The sequence below is a fragment of the Panthera tigris genome, chromosome B2 (genome assembly GCF_018350195.1).
Source record: "Panthera tigris isolate Pti1 chromosome B2, P.tigris_Pti1_mat1.1, whole genome shotgun sequence".
NCBI lineage: Eukaryota > Metazoa > Chordata > Mammalia > Carnivora > Felidae > Panthera > Panthera tigris.
Genome location: NC_056664.1, coordinates 142,363,917 through 142,386,660, shown reverse-complemented (window position 1 = coordinate 142,386,660; position 22,744 = coordinate 142,363,917). Strand labels below are relative to the sequence as shown.

At 38.4% G+C, this 22,744-nt stretch overlaps 1 long non-coding RNA gene across 2 annotated transcripts; it reads right to left on the bottom strand.

Annotated features, from left to right (window-relative positions):
* Positions 1-685: 685 nt before the first annotated feature.
* LOC122238455 lies at positions 686-19,665 on the bottom strand. 2 transcript variants are annotated; one of them, XR_006217384.1, is made up of 5 exons: positions 19,445-19,665; positions 16,784-16,845; positions 3,226-3,382; positions 1,226-1,399; positions 686-1,057 (listed from the first exon to the last, which is right to left on the bottom strand). It is a non-coding gene; the product is annotated as an uncharacterized LOC122238455 (long non-coding RNA). The 2 variants fall into 2 exon arrangements; XR_006217383.1 differs by lacking the exon at positions 1,226-1,399 and having other exon boundaries at positions 19,445-19,636.
* Positions 19,666-22,744: the final 3,079 nt, after the last annotated feature.

Here is a 22,744-nt window from a genome sequence, read left to right as displayed (position 1 = left end):
TGTACTTTATCATTCTTCTATGGATATTAATATTAGGAAACAATGAAGTTTGTAGACATTGGTGAAGATTTCTCAAGTCAAAACAAAAGTTGTAAACAGAGGAATTAAAATTGAGAAAGAAAGTATTCTTTGCCTTACAAACTGTGCTACACAAAAATTATCAACCTAGAGTCCTGTGGGATCCATAAACACACAGTGCAAGGTTCAAGTAGCTCAGTTTGAAGGTCAAATGCAATTAAAAAGGACTTCTATTATTCTAGCATCTCTGAAGGACATTAAAGAAGACCTAAATACATGGTTTTCGACTCTAGAATCATTTACTAGAACACTCCACTCTCACCCAACCCCCATCCTCAGCTTCTCCAGTACCCCTTCTTCACTCACAAACTCGGCCTATAAGACGCACTCACTCTAATTCCATATCACTCAGCACTCACTGTGCCAACCCACTTAACCTCTCTTAATTCTTATTTAATAATGTATTAGAGGGAGTCCAAGATTCAGAGAAGTCTGTGAATTGTCCCATCAGTTATGTTTTTCCTGGGTGATTGTTTTCATGCCAGGTCTCAAAAACCCAACTTGAACTGATGTATGCACAGAAAGCTAAGCCACTGGCTTGTCCAACTGGTACATGACAGAGTGTGTTCCTGGAAATATAATTGGATCCAGGTGCTCAAACCATGTCTCCAGCATCAATTTCTCTTTAATTCTTGATTTTGGGCTTTTTGTGTATTAGTTTTGATATATGTCAAGCTTTTTCGAGTTGGTAGCAAGATAGCCACTAGCAGCATTAGACACATGTCCTATCAGCCTGACAACCCTGGTGGAGAGATACATCTCTTTGATAAATGTTGCAGTAGGAGTCCTGGGCCTGATGCTCATTAGCAGACTTGAACTGTGGACGCCCCGATTTCTAAAGGATGATATAATATCCTGTACTTGGCTCTTCTAATCTACCCATTCCTGGAGCCAGAAGATGGCACATCCCCACACAGATTGGATGGGCAGAGGATGGAATCCTGGTGGTCTCTTTGGGGGAATATGGAGGAGCATTTTTCTGAAAAACAAAAAAAAATGAATGTTGGGGAAGTCAAAACAGCAGATGGTAGATTAGCCTGGCTAATCTGCAGTAACAAATAATCTCCAAATCACAGGAGAAACCCAACAGAAGCCCACCCCTTCTCCTGCCACCACATAATACGAATCTGTGGGAAGCTCTGCTCACCATGGTCACCCAGGGTCCAGGATGGTCTAGTATGCATGGCAGCACTTGCCTTCGCAACTCCCAAAGAGGAAGAGGGGGTGCTGGAGTGCCTCACATGGGCAATGAAATGCTTCTCTTGGAGGTGATACATGTCACTTTTGTTGGAAGGACCAGGAATTGCAATCTAACCCAGTGCTTGGAAAGAGGAGAACCAGAATATTCAGGAGAAGCTGCAATAATGGCCACTGTCCACTTATTAATAAAACAATAATGTCCGTTAACAGGAAAGGACTCTGGACACTATGGACACCTTTCTGCAATGTTCATACAAGCCTTACATCCTATTGACAAATCCGAGTCAACCCCTACAGCCAGAGACCCAACTCAGAGGGAATTAAAACATCTCAGCAGCCAGAATTCTCATCCTTTCCCCCTTGAATCTGCAGGCTCCTGTGTCCTTATGAGGATTCTTAATGCTTTGTCATATCTGAATTTTCTCCTCATTCCAAAAGAGAAAAGAAACTTTGAAGACTGATGAGGTTTAAGATTTTACTTGCAATGCCTCCATTTGGAAGGGCCCTGGGTCCCACTTAGCTCTATTAGCTTTGGCATCTGGTCAGCAGCAAAGATGAAAGTCAGTGGTTCCGGGGCATTTGAGTAACTTGGTACGTTTAATGAGAAAAGTACTTTGTATATTCTAGTCTAAGTGAAAGTTAACACTTCAGTTTTATTTCAAATTTGGCAATAGGTTTTGATTACTTGAAATATGACAAAACTAATGTAAAGAGGAGACTAAGTTCTTAAAAATTCTCTTTTTAAATATGTCTTTCCACGTTCTTGCTTAGTGTGCGGCCTATACACTGTTACATGCATAACCATAGCAGCTCACCCCACCTACTCTGCAGCCGTTTTTACAGACACCCTTAAGCAGGCATCATTATTAGTGCCTAGAAAATTCTCCCAGTGCTCAGGACTGGCTGCGTGCTAGGTTTACAAGCTGAAAAAAGTTATACAAGCAGGATTCACTCAGGGAGGGTTGTCATCCATAGGACACTGTACAACTAATTTGATTTTTCTATAGAAAGACTTGTGTAGCCTCACAATTCCTATCTTACATACGATATCTACATACAATATTTTATTTCCATATTTAAAAATTTTAAGAAACTCTTTTATGATGGTGGCAAAATTCAGGTGTTTTTCTTTAGGAAGGATCCATCAGCAATATTTGGTAAGCCATATGGAAAAGTCTTCCAGGATCTTGGTGGCTTTTTGGAAGACGAATGGAGCTAGAAATGTCTGTTTTGCACTAGTCATCAGAGCAGAAAACAATGAAGATGGATGCTAAGTATGAATCTTTCATAAACTGAGAGCTGCCCATATTGGCCCAGGTAAGAAACTACTAAAAATTAGTGAGGTCACTGTTTCAGACTGAATTAAGATTTTTGTTATTCTCCCGATGCAAATATGTAACTTTTGCTTTCTTCACAAGGAAAAGACAATCTTCTTGGCTCCAACTGGACAGAATTTTAGTTAATGAGATATAAGTGGATCATCAACGTAGGGGTCCAGTTTCTGTTAACAGGTGGATGGCAGGTAGAGGCACAGAAAGGGGCTGCAAAAATGCATTTGGGGTTTTAATCAAACCCACAGCGTATGATAATGTTCTGAGTGACTAATGAGTCCATAACAATGTCAGGATCTCATCTGCTGTAACATGACAAAAGACAGGAAATGGTGTGCATTTGTGAACATGTCGCAGGCTCTCACAGACCACAGACCTGATGGGAGACTGTTCATTAGATAAGAATGTTGCAATTTATTGACTAGTTACGACATGAAAGGTGCTGCCTAAGTACTTAAGACAGAGTTATACCATGGAGCCCTCACCATGTTTTCTGAGGAATTACCCCAGTGTCACCCCTTCCTACTGTGTCACTGGAAGAGTTACTTCACCACTTCTGCCTTAGTTTTTGTGCATACAGATGGCCTAGAACAGAGTCAGACGTTGATTCATTTACCTGTGTGCCGATGTTCCAGGCACCCAGGATGCCGCAGATCCCTATCTTCTTTGGAGTTCCCATTTGTGATGGCTCATTTTACATGCCAGATTGATCAAGCTAAGGGAGGCCCAGATATCTAGTAAAACATTATTTCAAAGTGTCTGTGAGGGTGTTTCTGGAAAAGAAAGATTATAAGTACAAGTAAGAAAAGTTGGAAGCACAAAAGCAGTAAAATTAAGTGTATCTATAAAAATCAATCAAGGGATTCACAAAATAAAGGGAAGTAAAGTATGACATCATAAAGCTAAAACGTGGGGAGGAGAGAAGTAAAGAGTGGACTCAAACTGCATAACTAATATGCAGAAGATGTTATATACAAACCTAATGTAATCACAAAACAAAAACCAGTTATAGATATGCAAAAAATAAAGAGAAAAGAATCCAAATATATCACTAAAGAAAGCCAGCAAACCATGAGAAAAGAGAGCAAGAGAAGAACAGACAACTACAAAAACAACCATAAAACAAATAACAGAATAGCAGTAAGTGCACACCTATCAAAAATTACTTTGAATGTAAACAGACTAAACACTCCAATAAAAAGACATAGGGTGGGGCGCCTGGGTAGCTCAGTCGGTTAAGCATCCTACTCCGACTCAGGTCACGATCTTGCAGTTGGTGAGTTCGGGCCCCACGTCGGGCTCTGTGCTGACAGCTCAGAGCCTGGAGCCTGCTTCGGATTCTGTGTCTCATTCTCTCTCTGCCCCTTCCCCGCTTGTGCTCTGTCTCTGTCTCTCAAAAATAAATAAATGTAAAAAAAAAAAAAGACATACGGTAAGAGAATGGATAAAAAACTAGACCCATCTATATACTGCCTACCAGAGATTCATTTCAGACAAAGACACATGCGATTGAAAGTGAAGGGATGGAAAAGCATTTATCATGCAAGTGGAAGTGAAAACAAAGCCAGAGAAACAATATTTATGTCAGACAAAATAGACTTGAAAACAAAGACTGTAATAAGAGACAAAGAAATATACTACGTAATGAAAAAGGGAACAATCCATCAAGAAGATATAACAATTGTAAATATTTACAGATTCAACATGGAAGCGCTCAAATACATAAAGTAGATAATAACAAACATAAAGGAAGCAATCAATAGTAATATCATAATAGTAGGGGACTTTAACACCTCACTTAAAATAATGGATACATCATCCAAATAGAAAATCAACAAGGAAATAGTGGCTTTGAATGACACATTGGACCAGATGGATCTAACAGATATTTTCAGAGAATTCCATCCTAAAACAGCAAAATACACATTATTTTCAATTGCATATGGAACATTCTCAGAATAGATCACAAATTAAGATGCAAAACAAGCCTCAACAATTTAAAAAACATTGAAGTCAAATGTGTATCTTTTCAGACCACAATGTTATGAAAATATAAATCGATCACAAGAAGAAATCTAGAAAGAACATAAATACATAGAGGTTAAATAACACGCTAATAGACAATGAATGCATAAACCATTAAATTGAAGAAGAAATCCAAAATTACATGTAGACAAATGAAAATGAAAACACAATGGCCCCAAAATTTTGGGATGCAGCAAAAGCTGTTCTAAGAAGGAAGTTTATAGCAATACAGGTCTACCTCAAGAGTCAAGAAAAATCTTAAATAAACTACCTAACCTTATGCCTAAAGGGGCTAGAAAAAAAGGAACAAACAAAACCTAAAACTAGTAGGAGGAAGGAAATAATTAACATTAGACAGAAATAAATGAAATAGAAACTAAAAAACAACAAGACAGATCAATGAAACCAGGAACCAGTGCTTTGAAAAGATCAACAAAATTGATAAACTTTTAGCCAGACTCATCAAAAAGAGAGAGAGAGAAGGAGAGAGCACTGAAATTGAAAAAAACAACAAAAAAAAAAAAAAACAAAAAAAAAAACCCAGAAATGGAAGAGGAGAAATAACAATCAATGCCACAGAAATACAAAGGATTATAAGAGAATATTATGAAAAATTATGTGCCCACAAATTGGACAATGTAGAAGAAATGGATAAATTCCCAGAGACATATAACTTCCCAAAAATAAATCAGGAAGAAATCGGAAATTTGAACAGACCAATTACCAGCAAGGACATTGAATTAGTAATCAAAAGACTCCCAACAAACAAAAGTCTAGGACCAGCTGTCCTCACAGGTGAATTCTACCAAACATTTCCAGAAGAGATAATACCTATTCCTCTCAAATTATTCCAAAAAATAGACGAGGAAGAAAACCTTCCAAATTCATTGTATGAGGCTAGTGTTCCCCTGATACCAAAACCAGACACTTAGAGAGAGAGAGAGAGAGATAGAGAGAGAGAGAGAGAGAGAGAGAGACTATAGGCCAATATGAACATAGATGCAAATATATTAGCAAAATATTAGCAACAAATATTAGCAAACTGAATCCAATGATACATTTAAAAAAGCCAGTCACCATGATTAAGTGTGATTTATTCCTGAGATGCAAGGGTGATTCAGTATTTGCAAATCCTTCCGTGTGATACATCACATCAAGAGAAAGGATAAAAAAAAAATGATCATTTCAATAGATGCAGAAAAAGCATTTGACAAAGTATAACATTCATTCATGATAAAAACCCTCAACAAAGTTTGTGTAGAAGAACATACCTCAATGTAATAAAGGCCGTATGTGGAAAAAACCACAGCTGGGGGTGCCTGATGGTTCAGTCGGTTAAGCCCCCAATTGTTGATTTTAGTTCAGGTCATGATCTCACAGTTCATGAGGTGGAGCCCCACATCAGGCTCTGTGCTGATAGCACGGAGCCTGTTTGGGATTCTCTGTCTCCCTCTCTCTCTGCCCCTCCCCAGCTTGTGTGCTCTATCTCTCTCAAAATTAATATGTAAACTTAAAAAAAGAAAAGAAAACAGTCTCATTTATAACTGCACCAAAACCAACAAAATATCTAGGAATAAATGTAACCAAGGAGGTGAAAGACCTGTACTCTGAAAACCATAAAACATTGATCAAAGAAATTGAAGATGACACAAACAAATGGAAAGATATTCCATGCTCATGGATTGGGAGAATAAATATTGTTAAAACATCTATACTACCCAAAGCAGTTTACACATTTAATGGAATCCCTACCAAAATACCAACAGTATTTATCACAGAACTAGAACAAAACAATCCTAAAATTTATATGGAATCATAAAAGACCCCGAATTGCCAAAATCGTCTTGAAAAAGAATAAAACTGAAGGTATCACAATTCCAGATTTCAAGATATATTAGAAACCTGTAGTAACAAAAGATGTAGTACTGGAACAAAAATAGAAACATGGATCAATAGAACAGAACATAGAGTCCAGAAATAAACCCATGATTATATGGTAAATTAATTTCAACAAAGGAAGCAAGAATGTGCAATAGGAAAAAAAAAAACAATCTCTTCAAAAATGGTTTTAGGAAAACTGGACAGCTACATGCAAAAGAATGAAACTGGACCATTTTCTTATACCATACACAAAAATGAACTAAAAATGGATTAAGGACCTAAATGTGAGATCTGAAACTGTAAGAATCTCAGAAGAGGGCATAGGCAGTGTCTAACATTGGTCATAGCAACATCTTTCTAGATATGTCTCCTGAGGCAGGGGAAATAAAAGGAAAAGCAAACTATTGGGATTACATAAAAATAAAAAAGCTTCTGCACAACAAAGGAAACAATCAACAAAACCAAAAGACAACCTACTGAATGGGAGAAGATATTTGCAAATGACATATCCAATAAAAGGTAGTATCCAAAATATATAAAGAATTTCTACAACTCAACACCAGAAAATAATCCAAATAAAAAATGGGTAGAAGACATGAACAGACATTTTCCAAAGAAGACATACAGATGCTAACAGACACATGAAAAGATGCTCAATAACATTCATCATCAGGGAAACACAAATCAAAACCAAAACCTCACATCTGTCAGAATGGCTAAAATCAAAACCACAAGAAACAAATGTTGGCAAAGATGTCGCAAAAAAGGAAACTTCGTGCACTGTTGGTGGGAATACAAACTGGTGTGGCCACTATGGAAAACAGTATGGAGTTTCCTGAAAAAATTAAAGGTAGACTTACCCTATGATCTAGTAATTCTACTGCTGAGTTTTTACCTGAAGAATACAAAAACACTAACTTGAAAAGATATATGCATCCCTATCTTTTACTGAAACATTATTTACAGTAGCCAAATCATGGAAACAGCCCGTGTCCATCAATATATGAGTGGATAAAGAAGAAATGGTATATATATATATATATATATATATATATATATATATATATATCAGAATAATATATATATGTGTATATATATATATATATATATATATATATATATAATGGGATATTACTCATCCATAAAAAAGAATGAAATCATGCCATTTACAACAACATAGATGGATCTAGAGGCATTATCCTAAGTGAATTAGTCAGTCAGAGAAAGACAAATACCATGATTTCACTCAACTGTGGAGTTTAAGAAACAAAACGAATGAAGGGGAAAAAAAGAGACAAACCAAAAAACAGACTCTTAACTCTAGAGAACACACTGATAGTACCAGAGGGGAGGTGGGTAGGGTAAGGGAAATAGGTGAAGGAGGTCAAGAGTACACTTATGCTGATGTGCACTGAATAATGTATAGATTTGTTGAAATGCTATATTGTGTACCTGAAATTAATATAACACGGTATGTTAATTAAACTGGAAGTAAAAAAAAAATAAAAAGCAGCTTTTGTTTTAGTTTTCCATGCTATCTGTTGTTTTCAACTTCACTGTCCTGCTCTTATTTTTATTATTTTATTTCTTCTTCTTGCTTCAGATTTAATTTATTCTTCTAGTTCTAACATCTTAAAATAAAGGCTTAATTCAATGACTTGAGAAGTCTCTCCTTCTTAATATGGATATTTTAATGCTATAAATTTCTCCGTAAGATGCTTTACCTGCATCTGAAAATTTTGTTATGTTGTGTTTTCATTTTTAATTCATAATATTTTTCAATTTTACTGTCTGACTTTCTTTTTGATGTAGGGGTTATTTAGGAGTATGTGGTTTAAATCCTGAATATTTCCTTGAAAAGTGTAATTACACTATGCTATACAAGCCTCACACTATGGAGAATGGGAGAACCTATCTCCCTGCTTCCCTTCACCCATGTTTCCTGTGTTCTGTGTCTTCTCCACATAGCACCAAGAATAATCCCTTTATAACATTAGCCAGATGCTGTCACATCTTTGCTCCCTGGCTTCCCATTTCACTCAGGAGTGGCAATAATTACTCAATAGCCTACAAGTTCTCCAGGGCACGTCGGGAGCTGAGCTGAGTGGAGGGAGCTGAGCTGAGAGGTGCTCAAATAGCTGATTAAGAGGACAAACCAAAACTAAAGCAACAGGCAAGACCTTAATCACTTTCTTCAATGGTATAAATAATGCTCTAAACAGGAGGAAGTGCTGGCTCTCTCCCGTTCTGTTTTTCCTCATGGAATGGCATGGATCAGCAAAGGTGGATCAGCAAAGATGTGGGATCTCCTCACTGCCCCAGGAGCCTAAAACAAAAAGTTCCTGCCATTTTATGGACCTGGGAGCTAAGGAGAGGCCTGGGAGTGGAAAAGTACTGAGTACTGACTCAGAGTGAAGAAGTATCTCCAAGGCTCCTCTCTCCTCTGATAAGGTGGTCTTGGCAGAGGTGCTTGAGGAAGGTCTGGATAAAGAGACCTCTGAATTGAGATGCCCGGGCTAGGAATGCAGATATGCATAAGAGCATGGCCTGAGTCCTTGACTACAGGTCTCCTCCGAGGCTGTGATGCATTGGCTTTGCACAAGTCTGGTGTGGGAAGGGCAGCTTTTCCCCAGGCCTGCCAGGTAAAGACTTTGCAATTGCTTATGGTCCTGCCTGAATGCACCTTCTCCAATCTGTGTCTCAGACCAGGTCCTCCCCTAACACCCAGGGAGCAAGAACAGATGGGCGCATACCATGTGTCTAAATTTGAAGCTACAAATCACAACAACCAATTCTAAACAAAATCTATTCTATTCTCCTACCTTGACAGATATACCGTCATACTTAAAAATAACATATAAAAATTAATAAGATAAACATAAAACATCAACATACATAAATAGAAACAAGGCATAAGTTATGGTTTTTATGTGACTGAAAATCTGAAAAATACCAAAGAAGACTGTATTTCATTATTATTGGGATGTTTCAGTGTTGTCGGGCTGGAGATGAAATAAAGACTTTCACAAATTATTTTATATTTATCCATAATGTTTATTTTCTTTGTCTCTATTTCAGTAAAATTATTATGACAAATTTTATGTTATTTATGTTATATTGACAATAATTATTTAAGCATTAAAAATTAAAATTTAGGGGTCACCTGGGTAGCTCAGTTGATTAGGGGGACAACTCTTGATTTCTGCTCAGGTCATGGTCTTGCGGTTCATGAGTTTGAGCCCCAGGTCGGGCTCCATGCTGACAGCTCAGGGCCTGCTTGGGATTCTCTCTCCCTCTCTCTCTGCCCCACCCCATTCACTCTCTCTCTCTGTCTCTCAAAAAAAAATCAACTTTAGAAACTAAAATTTAGTTATAATCAAAGTATTCAAAAATTTAAGATATTTTCATCAAATATAATAAATTAAATGTAAATAATTAAAATTGAAATTGTCTTTATATTTTAAGCTGTAATTTTTCTCTTAAATTATTCTATTATCTATTGAAATTATAAGGCAAAATATACAACATGATTATTAATATCACAATTTTATTTTTTTTTAATTTTTTTTTAACGTTTATTTATTTTTGAGACAGAAAGAGACAGAGCATGAACGGGGGAGGGGCAGAGAGAGAGGGAGACACAGAATCGGAAACAGGCTCCAGGCTCTGAGCCATCAGCCCAGAGCCTGACGCGGGGCTCGAACTCACGGACCGCGAGATGGTGACCTGAGCCGAAGTCGGACGCTTAACCGACTGAGCCACCCAGGCGCCCCTAATATCACAATTTTAAATAAATATCAATTGAGTATAGCCAAAATGTTTGGAGATTTTAATTCAAATATTCATCTTAAATATTTTAATAGAAATTTATGATTTTGTAACTGAAGACTGAACATCTTGTTGTCACTGGAAAGAATTGGTACAGTGCTTCAGGCATGTTTTGTGTACACATGCAAACTGAAGAGTCAGATGAATCGTTTACTATGGCAGAATACCCTTCAACCTCCATGTGTAACTGTTGGAAACACCATACTCATCTATGAGAACCCCAGATCAAGAATTAGAACATGAAGAGAAGAAAGAAAAGTAGATATTTGATACCACTGGAAAAGAAAGACATCTGTTCTGCAAGAATCTAGTGCATTCGCACTAAGGATTTGATCATTTTAATCACTTTGTCATACCCCTTACCAACATGCTTCTGCTGCCCAGCCCTCTCTGCACTTGATGGTGGCCAAAGTTCAGTCCACCAACAGTGGAGCTTTGGAAAACAGTTGCCTGATGTTTCAAAAACATACAGCAAGAGCTTTGGAGAGGCATTGCCCTGGGGTCTGAACAGTGCTGGCTCTAACAGCAGATGTTTGGGGCTATGGGTAGCACTGTGCCAGCTCTGTGCACCAGATTCTCAATGACTCAGGCACCTGTGCATGGTTTCAATAGATTTATTTTTTGTGGGTGTTTGTGCTGTGTGGGGCCTTCTAAAGCATGGGCCTTGGCAGGTCAGTCCTGCCTTGCACTGGCTGATCCTTTTTCTGGAACAATCTTCCAGATATCTGCAAAGCTCTTTTGAGGCCTTGCTCAGATGGCTCTTCTCAGTGAGGCTTATCTCTACTACCCTATCTAAAATTATCATCTCCACCTCTACATTCACCCAGGTACTTCATATGCCCCTTATCTTGCTCTTTTTCTTTTTGTTCACCACACCTACCATCTTGTAACACACTATGTTTATTATTTACTTTCAGTCTGTACCCACCAGAAGAGTGTTTATTCAGGGTTCTTCAGGGAAACAGAACCAGTAGGAAATGGGTGGATGATAGATGGATGGATGGATGGATGGACAGACGGATATTAGATTTATTATAAAAATTGGCTCATAAGATTATGGAGGCCAATTAGTTCCATGATCTGTCATCTGATGGCTGGAAAACCAAGAAAGCCAGAGTCCAAATGCCCAAGAACCAGGAGTGTTGATGTCTGAGGACAGGAGTGGCTCAAGTAAAGAGCAAGTTTGCTCTTCCTTTACCCTTTTGTTGTATTCAGGCCCTCGATGGATTGGGATGATACCCACTTGCATTGTGAGGGTCATCTGCTTCACTCAGTGTACCCAACCAAATGCTACTCTCTTCCACTCAAAAAGTCACCTTTAATATGTCTTGTAGAGCTGTTCTAGTGGTGATGAGTTCCTTTACCTTTTATTTGTCTAAGAAAGTTTTTTATCTCCCCTTCTATTCTGGATGATAGCCTTGCTGGATAGATTATTCTTGCTTGCAGACTTTTTTCTTTCAGCACTTTGAATATATCATGCCACTCTCTTCTGGCCTAGAAAGTTTCTGCTAAAAATCAGCTGATAGCCTTATGGGGTTTCCCTTGTAGGTAACTGTTTTCTTTTCTATTGTTGCTTTTAAAATTCTCTTTCTAACCACATTTTGCCATTTTAATTACTATGTGTCTTGGTGTGGACCTCTTGGGTTGATTTTGTTGGTGGGGGGTTCTCTGTGCCCCCTAGATTTGGATTTCTGTTTCCTTCCCAAGGTTAGGGAAGTTTACAGCTATTATTTCTTCAAATACATTTTCTACCCCCTTTTCTCTCTCTTCTCCTTCTGGGATCCCTATAATGTGAATGTTATTATGCTTGATGAAGCCTCTGAGTTCCCTTACTATTTTAATTTTTTATTTTTCTTTTTGCTCTCCCCTGTTCAGCTTGATTGCTTTCCATTACTCTTTCCTACAGGTGGCTGATGTGTTCCTCTGTTTCCCCTAGTCTACTATTTATTCCATCTTGTGTATTTTTAATTTCAGTTATTGAGTTCTTCATCTCTGATTGGTTCTTTTTTATGTTTTCTCTCTCTTTATTGAGGGTCTTATTGGGGTCCTCCATTCTTTTTTCCAGTCCAGTGAGTATCTTTATGACCATTACTTTAAATTATCTATCAGTCATATTACTTATCTATGTTTCATTTATGTCTCTTGCTGTGATTTTGTCCTGTTCTTTCATTTGGGGCATATTCCTCTCTCCTCATTTTGTGTAACTCTCTGTGTCTGTTTCTATGTGTTAGGGAAGTCAGCCATATCTCTTGTTCTAGAAAGTAGTGACCTTATGAAGAAGAGGTCCTGTAGTGCCATGCAGTGCAATGTCTCCTGTTTACCAGAGCTTAGTGCTTGAGGGGTGTCTCTTATGTATGTTGCATGTGCCCTATTGTTGTGGCTGAAACTCTTTTGTCTTTAGACCAGTCATCTGCAATAGTTTTCTTTGCTTGTGACCAAGGTTTGGTCCCTGTGTTGGTAGTTGGCCGGTCTGGGGCCAACTTGGACTTGAGTTGAGCCAGACCAGGCATTTGTCAGAACTGTGGTAGCACCAAACTGTAGGGTGCTCTTCCTATGTTGTCCCCTGAGAAGCTTTTGTTGGTAGGTATAGCTTGCACTCAGACCAGATGTCTCCCAGCAGCCCACTACCGGGGCCACAGTCAAACTGATGTGTATGATTTTCTTTCCTTCTCCCCTTGGCAGGAGTACTTTGGGGTGGTGCTGACTCCTGTTGGAGCTGCTGCCACACTGCCATGCTGTGGGACCAATTTGGATAGACTCCTGTCAAGGGCATATTGGAGGAGGCAGGACCACAGAAGAGTGTGGGGACAGGGTGTATTGTTAGCAAGCGAGGTGTAGTGTTGGCACTGTGCTGTTTTCTGCAGGTGTCCTAGGCTGGGGGGTGGGGGAGGAAAATGGCGCTTTCCAGCTCTTTTTTTCTTGGAGAAGTCTCCCAAATATCCATGCCCCTCCAGCACATACTCTGAGATTGGTAAAGAAATCTCCCTCCTGTTTACCCCAGGGGTTTTTCTGCTGTTTATATGCTGCATCTCCACAGGCTGTTTGTTGTGCTGTTTCTTTAAGGAAGGGAACTCAGTTTCCTATCTTCCTCAGCCTCTCCTAGAGCTGAGCCTGCTGATTTTTTAAAGTTCTAGGTGTTAAGCCCCAATAATTATAAGAACTTGTGAAGTTAGGCCCCTCTGGTTTCCAAAGCCAATTGTTATGGGGAGACATCTTTCCAATTTAGGTCTGTTGTGTTTAGGGTGCCTGGTGTGGGGTCTGCTCCTCTCCCCTCTCCATACTGGTGGCATCTCTCCCTCCCTCCCACAAACAGTCCTGTGGGTCCTTTTAGCTCTCCACTGTGTCTCTGACCTTCCTACATTAGCTGTGGAGAGTGTGTTCTGCCAATCTTCTGGTCATTTTCTTGGTTATTTACACAGATGTGGGTATTTTATAGGTGTATCCTTGGGATTAGTGAGCCTTGGATTTTCCTATTCTACCATTTTCCCTGGAAATCTCCAAAAGCTGTTCCTTTTAAAAGATCAATCAAATTGATAAAGATCTAAACAGACTAACCAAGAGAAAGAGAAGAGAAAATTACTCATGTTAGAGGGGGCACCTGGATGGCTCAGTCTGTTGAGGATCTGACTCGTGGTTTCAGCTCTGGTCATGATCCCAGGGTCATGGTATTGAGCCCAGCGTTGGGCTCTCCACTGAACACGGAGTCTGCTTAAGATTCTCTCTCTCTCTCTCTCTCTCTCCCTCTCTCTCTCTCTCTCTCTTTTTCTCTCTCTCTGTCTCTCTCCCCTGCTTGCTCTCTCTCTGTCTCTGTAAAAAAAAATTAAAAGTAATTAAAAAAAAAAAGAAATGAAGGAGAGGGCATCACTACAGACCATATAGATATTAAACCAATACTAAGAGAATGCCATGAAAACTTTATGCCATAAATTTCACAACTTAGATAAAATGAATAAAGTTTTTGCAAGACACAAACTATAAAATTTTATGTAAAAAAGAAACAGCTTAGGGGTTCCTGAGTGCCTCAGTTGGTTAAGTGTCCAGCTTTTGATTTTGGTTCCGGTCATGATCTTGAGGTTCATGGGATCGAGTCACGCATCAGGCTCTGTGATGACAACATGGAGCCTGGTTGGGATTCTCTCTCTCCCTCTCTCTTCCTCTCCCCTCCTCTCTCTCTCTCTCTCTCTCAAAGTAAATAAAAAAAAGAAACAGATTGAACTTAATAGTTCCATACTTATTAAAGAAATTGAATATGTAGTTAAAAATCTTCCAACAAAGAAAACTCCAGATCCAAATGGCTTCACTGGAGAATTTTACTAAACATTTAAGGAAGAAATAATAACAATTTTGTGTAAGTCCTTAAAGAAATTAGAAAAAAATACAACATTTTGAACTTATTTTGTGAGGCCAGAATTACCCTGATACCAAAAGAAAACTAGAGTTCATTATCTCTCACAAACATAGATGCAAGAAACTTTAACAAAAATACTATCAAACTGAAATTAATACTATGTAATAGTAGTAATAATAATAATAATAATGCAATACTGGTTATGTATTTGAAAATATAATAATATATTTCACCATATCAAAAGACCAAATAGTAGAAACTGTTGAGCTATCTGAGATGCAGAAAAGCTTTTGAAAAAATCAATATTAATTCATGATAATAACACAAAGGATACTAGGAATGGAAGGGAGTATCTGTAAGAGAAAGGGAATCTACAATGTTAGCTTACAGCTAGCATCATAGTGGTGAAATACTAAACACTTTCCTCATAAAATCAGGAAGAAGGCAAAGATTTTTTTTTTCACCATTCCTATTCAGCATCATACGGGATGTCCTAGCTAGAGTGATAGGCAAGAAAAAGAAATAAAATGCATACAGATTGAAAAGGAAGAAATAAACCTGTCTCTATTCACAGAAAATATGGTTGTTTATGTAGAAAGTCTTATTATGCCAACAAAAAAATCTCATAAACTAATAAGTGAGTTTAGCAAGGTTGAAGACACAAGATCAACATACAAAGTGAGTTGTAATTCTAATATTAGCAATAAACAATTGGAAATTTAAAAAGTTTTAAAGTAAAGCAAAAAATAAAATCCAAACAAAATGTGAAATACATAAGGATAAGTCCAACAAAATATATGCAGGATTTATATCCTGGAAACTAAAAACGTTGATGAAAACAACAAACAAGGTCTAAATAAATCAAAAGAAATACCAAATTCATGGATTGAGAGACTCATTACTGTCAGGTTGTACATTCTTTTCAAAACTATCTTAGACTCAGTGCAATGTCAACCAAAATCTCACAAAGATTTTTTTTTTTTTTGTAGAAATTGGCAAGCTGATTCCAAAAAGTATATGGAAAGGCAAGTTAGCCAAAATAATTTTGCAAAAGAACAAAGTTGTATAACTCATATTATCTTATTTCAAGACTTTTTCTAAAGCTACAAATTTTTTTTAAGAGACCATGGTATTGGCATAAAGATAGACCAAAATATCAGTGACATAGAAGAACATAGAGTCCATAAATAGACCCACACTTTATGGGTCATTTGATTTTCAACAAAGGCACAAAAGCAATTGAATAAAGAAATTCTAGTCTTTCAACAAATAGTGCTGGAGTATCACTGAATGTGATGCAGAAAAAAGAACCTCAACTTATATATCTTGTATCTTACATAAAAATGAACCCAAAATGGATTATCATAGACCTGAGAGTTAGAGCTAAAATTATAAAGCTCCTAGAAGAAATTATAAAACTTCGAGGAGAAAATATTTATAATTTCTTATATATTTTCCTGAAGCCATAATCCATGAAAGAAAAAAACTGTTGCATTAGGCTTCAGCAAGATTAAAAACTTCTGCTTTATAGAAGACACAATTAAGAGAATTAAAAAGTGAAATCACACACTGGAAGAAAATATATGCTCATCATATGTTTGACAAAAATCTGTTTTCAGACTATATAAAACACTTTTGTAACTCAATAATAAGAAAACAAACAAACCAACTAAAAGAAATGGGCAAAATATTTTAAAAGACATTTCACCAAAGATATGAGGATGGTAAATGAGCACATGCAAAGATGCTCAACATCATTAGACATTAAGAAATGCAAATGAAAACCACAATGAGATATTACTCCATGCCTGTTAGAATAGCTAAAATTTTAAAGCTAAATTGACAAATCCAAGTGCTGACAAGGATGTGGAGAAACTGAAACTCTCATACATTGCTGGTAAGAATGTAGATGGTACTGCCACTTTGGGAAACAGTTTGACAATTGCTTACAAAGTTAAACATGCACGTAATTACCACATTACTAAGGAATCTTCTCCTACAGAAATGAAAACTTATGTTCACACAAAATCCTGTATATGAACGTTTATAGTGGTTTTTTTTCATAATCACCCCCAGATTAGAAAATACTCACATGTCCATCACCTGGTAAATGCATAACCAAACAGTGACACTTTTATATAGTGGAACAGCAACCTACCAAATCAGAGAAAATATTTGTAAATCATATATCTTATAAGGGGTTAGTAAAATATATAAGGAAACTCATAGGGGTGCCTGGGTGGCATCCGACTTCAGCTCAGGTCATGATCTCGTGGCTCATGAGTTCAAGCCCCGCATAGGGCTCTCTGCTGTCAGCAAGGAGCCTGCTTTGGATCCTCTGTTCTGCCCACCCTCGCATCTCCCCTGCTCATGCTCTTTCTATCAAAAATAAATAAACATTAAAAAAAAATAACTCATACAACTCAAAGAAAAAAAAAACCCTTCCAATCCAATAATTAGCAAATGGACAAAGTATCTGAATAAACATTTCTCTAAATAAGACACACAAATGGCCAAAAGGTACATGAAAATGTGTTCAACATCACTGATCATTAGAGAAATGCAAATCAAAGCACAATGGGGTACAACCTCATACCGATTAGAATGGCTAGTATAAAAACGACAAGAAATAACAAGTGTTTGTGAGGATGTGGAGAAAAGGGAACCCTCGTGCACTGTTGGCAGGAATGTAAATTAGTGCATCCACTATGGAAAACAGTATGGAAGTTCCTCAAAGAGTTAAAAATAGAAATACCATATGTATTGGGACTTCCACTTCTGGGTATTTATCTGAAGAAAATGAAAACACTAATTCGAAAAGATATATGCACCCTTGTGTTTATTGCAGCATGATTTACAATAGTCAAGTTTTGAAAGCAATCTAAGTATCCATCCATAGATGCATGGATAAAAAAGATGTGATGTGCATATACACTGGAATATTACTCAGCCATAATAAAGAATAAACTCCTGCCATTTGTGACAACATAGATGGACCTTGAGGGCATTATGCTAAGTGAAATAAGTCAGACAGCGAAAGACAAATACCGTAACAGTTCACTTATATGTGGAATCTAAACAAAACAAAACAAAACCCAAAAAAACTGAATTCATGGATATACAGAACAGATTGCTGGTGATTACCAGAGGTGGTATTTGGGAATAGGTGAAATCAGTCAAGTGTCAAAAGGTACAAACTTCCCAGTTATAACATAAATAAGTCCTGGAGATGTAATGTAAAGCATGGTGGCTATAGTTTAAAAAAAGAAGTGAATAAAACCATATGGTACCGACACACAATGGAATGTTATTCGGCCTTACAAAAGAAGGAAATCCTGCTTTTTGTGACAATATGGATGAACCAGGAGGCCATTAGGCCAAGTGAAATAAACCAGACATAGAATACTACATGACACCACTTATATGAGGAATCTAAGAGTCGAACTCATGGAAGCAGAGAGTAGCATGGTGGTTTCCAGAGGCTAGGAGAGGGGGAAATGGGAGAGGGATTTGTCAAAGGGTACAAAGTTTCAATTATGAAAATGAATAAGCCCTAGAGATCTACTGTCCAGAATAGTGCCTGCAGCTAATACTACTCATTGTATACTTAAAATGTTGCTGAGAGAGTAGATCTTATGTTAGTGTTCTTATCACACACACAAAATAATAATAAATAAAGAGGGTAGAGGGAACTTCTGAAGGTAATGGATATGTTTAAGGCATAAATTGTGGTGATGGTTTCTCGAATATATACTATCTCCAAACTCACCAAGTTCTATACACTAATTATATGCAGGTTTTTTTCTATGTCAATCATACCTCGAAATGATTTAAAGACCAAAAATATATATATAATAGTAAAAACAAACCAGGAATGAATCTGTATTTGGAAGGGCCCTTGGCACTTGGTAAGGACTTACTGAAATTGGCTGTTATGGATGCATGTATGGATGCATTAATAATATTTACCCTGCATTTGAACATTTTACATCCTGTGTAAAATCGGATACAATCTATTTTACAACTCAATAATTACCAATTAACTCATAAATATGCTGACTATAGATATAACCCTAAATTAATACCAAGAAAATTGGGACTGGTCAACAAGTTTTGTACCTCTCAGACCACCATTTGTTTCTCATTAACTAGAGCATTCCCAGTGGGGAAACAGCATTCTCCAATTCAATATCAAAAACAGAACAGAACCCTGGTCACCAAATAAATATTTCCTATAAAACGAGGCAACCCAAAAATGCTGTCAACGGAATTTAGAGTCTCAAAGCAGCTGTGCTTCACATGGAACAGAACGATCAAGATGACAGCACAGAGATACAAATAAATACACACTATCCATCATTGAGGCACAATTTTCCCAATCTTTTAAAGAAGCCCAGCTTTTCAAGTATTGTTTTAGTGTAGACTGTGAACTCTGAGATGGGCATGGGCTATGTGTATTTGTCATTCATTCATACCCCCTGGCACATCATGCCGTTGAAAGTTTGTCGAATCAAAAAGGGAGGATCAACACGTTGCTCCTAAACATCACGTGTTGAGGGCACAAGTCAGGCTGCACCCACTCTCCCAGTATTTCCCTAAGTCTGAAGTTGAAGCCCATGAAGTCTTGCTTCAGAATGAAGTATAATGCTAGGGACTCTGCACCGCACACGTTCATTTCTGAATGAACCTCAGACTTCCACTAGAGCAGGACTACCTTCCATAGAGAGCTTTCAAGGTCCATCTTTCAACTCACCATCAAATTCCCCTACTTTTTCAAGGCAAATTCATAAATTTCCAAATCTTCCAAGCTGGTGGTAGGGGGATGGGGTTTATTAGGGCCTTGTAGGGTGGGCGGATGGTCTGTATGCCATGCCTGGATAGAGCCAAGTGGGAGAGCAGTGAAAACAATATGGCTGGCTCCACGCTGAGGCAGGGACAGAGGGGATGCGACGCTCCTCTGAATATGACATCACAGGAGGTAGCTGGAAAAGTAACCGGAAGTAATGCCAGGGTCACCCTGGACACAGGAAGAGTGGGATGGATGTTTTTCCTTAAATTTGACTAAACCTTTGAGGGCGACAAGCACACCTTCTCTCCCTTTGGCCTCAGCAGCAGCTAGCATGGTGCTGACTATGTAGCAAAGGCTTATAAACAAATCTTTGATAAATTGAATTAAATGAAGACTTGGTGCTGCTGAAGGAAACCCGATTTGTCAATTAAACCAAAAACGGGATGCTGTTCGGTAGAAAACACTGATTTGATTCAAACTATCATTTCCCCCCAATTCTGACCACATATGGGGGGGGGAGGGCTGAGAGTAGAAGGTTAGTTCTCGCCAGGAATCAAAATGAAGAGACATTTACAGTATGAGATGGCAAGTAGGTTTGACCTTGACTGCTGGCACTGTTCAGTGAGACAACTGCCCAAGATAGATGTTGATGGTGACGCTCTAGTCAAATGCAGGTTGATGGAGAAAACCACCTTGACTGATTAGCAGTCTATCATGGTCAGGGAAAGCCAAGTGGTGACCCCTATGCCCATATTGTCACTCCTGCCAGGGAGAAGAGCAGGACCTGTGACTCAGTATGTGGCGTTAGCTGCTTATTTCAGCTTTCAGTCTCAGTTTCCTTAACTCTATAATGATTTAGGTGAAATACCCTGTGAAGTCTCTACCAGCTCCAGGAAGAGAACAGAGTTTGAAGTCCATTTCTATTTGAATGAATGCTCTAAAACTTGTCCTCAACTCATTTTTGCTAATGATATCATAATGTGCTAAAAGGAACTAATGATAGTGAAAAATGAGTTATCAATTCCCAGATGTGGTGCATGCTTCTAATTTGGTCTCTCCAGTTATGCTCAGTTCCATCCTTCACCCTGCTTTCTGCTGCAGGGCCAACCTGTTTCAACCTCATCAGCTGGCCTCCTTGTCACCTGGCTTCCAGATGGTTTTGGGTGATGGGGACCTGGCAGGAACTAGGAAGGTGGGGAAGGGAAAATAAGGGAACTTGGCGTGGTCCCTTGAGTGAGGTCATCGTTTTTCTAAAACTGGACTGCTGTATGAGAACCTCCCTCTGGATTCTGCTAAGCACTCCTTCCTCTGGCCCTTCAGACTCAAGAGCAGCCACAGCCCACTGATGCAGTATTCCTTGGGGTCCCCACTCGAACCTACATAACCAGTCCATTTCTTCAACCTCCTTGAATGATTCTCATTTGAATGTGACATCTGTTTACTGTTGGGATGCTAATCCACCATTACTGTGCCTTATACAATCAGTAAATAATAAATGTTTGGTTAATTGATGAAATATGTATAAGGTCTATGTCTACTTGGATGGCTGTATCATCCTTGGAAAGGTCTGATTAGTTGTGGAGAGCAAGGATAGAGAATTGTGAACAAACATCCTGGACCAAGCAGCTTGGCTCTTCCCATGTGTCTCTTGCTGTCTAAGCCTCTTTCTTGCTGTCACTATTGAAATCATGGTGGGTTTTACTCTCTGTATATCTGTCTGTTATCTTTCTATCTATCTATGTATCTATGTATCTATCTATCTGCCTGCCTATCTGCCTGTCTGTCTATATATACCTGTCTACTGTCTATCTATCTATCTGTCTTCTATCTATCATCTATCTATCTATCTCTATCATCTCCCTAAAGGGATAATCTGATGGATGCATTTGAGGGTCCCTACAATCACCCTCTAGCTCTAGTATCATTCTTGTCCAGTGAGACTTGGGTGGGACAGCTCTTTCATAACGCTTCTTTTCTCAGAAAGGGACAGCAGGTGGAATTGTAACTTGCAGGTGCTTTGAGGAGTCCTGACTTTTCCAGTACAAGTGGACTGTAAAGGCATAAAAACAGACCAGGGTAGGAGTGTGAAAGCAAGCAGTCGTCATAGAGACCCATCTTTAGAATCCTTTATAGCCACTCCTTCCCTAGTCTGAGACCCAGCTCCCAGCCAGACCCTCTCACTACCTAGTGTCAAAAGCCTTCTGGAAGACTAGGGCAAGGAGGAGATTTGAGGGGACTGCTATTTGCATGGGGGTTCCTCCCCTGCTCAATTTTTCTTGTCCTTAACTGCAAGTTCCCCTGCTTCCTGGCAAAAATAAAGGAAGCATGATAGTCTTGAGTTACCAAACTTTCATATTCTAAGTTCTATGTGACAATGGTATATAATATATCTCAGGTATCAGGTTTCCAATTTCCAAATGCAAAAAAAAAAATTGCATAAATGAAAAACATTGTCACAGAACTGGAAGTAAGCTAACTGAAGACCTGGAGGAGATACTAACTGGAGACACTGGAAGAATTTCTCCAGGCTAGTGGGACTTTCTTGAGATAATGATCCTAGCCTCAAATTCTCTGTCCTTTGAAACAAATTGAACAGAGCCAGTAGATTGAAAGAAGTAGCATACCTAGAAGAAATGCAATCAGAGGAGAGCAACAGAGAATGCATTCACTTATTCATTTGCTCGTTCATTTTGTTGTTGAAGACTTACTTACTGAACACCTACTATGGGCCAGGCTCTGTATATGATGCCAGGATATGACAGTAAAAAACCCAGCAGACATGGCCTCTGCCTTCATGACACTTATAATTCAGTGTGCATTGGAGGTTGGTTTGGCAAGATTCCAAAAAAATATGGACATCAATTGATCTGTCTGTTGGAGGGGAGATACCCTTTGTTTGGGGAAAATTACAAAAGAGCCCTTTAGTCACCCAAACATAAAGTAAGTATCCAGTTACTGTGTAAAAGGAGAAATGAGTCCTAAATCTTTGATCTTTGGATGAAAAAGCCTTGCTGTCCCTCCTCTCTTCACTGGTGATGTCTGGGCTTGAAGATGGGTCACTAGTTGGGTGGGTAGGTTTGGACGTGGGTAGGAGTCCTTTGGGTAGGCAAGATCTAGACTCTCTTGCTATGGTGTTAAACTTGTAGCAACATAATCAACTAGGGTATTCCTACTGAGTTCAAAGACTAGGAAATGAGCATTATTTTACTACTGCTTTTACATGTCAAGTTTGAGATCCCATATGCCCAGGTAGAAACTCCTTAG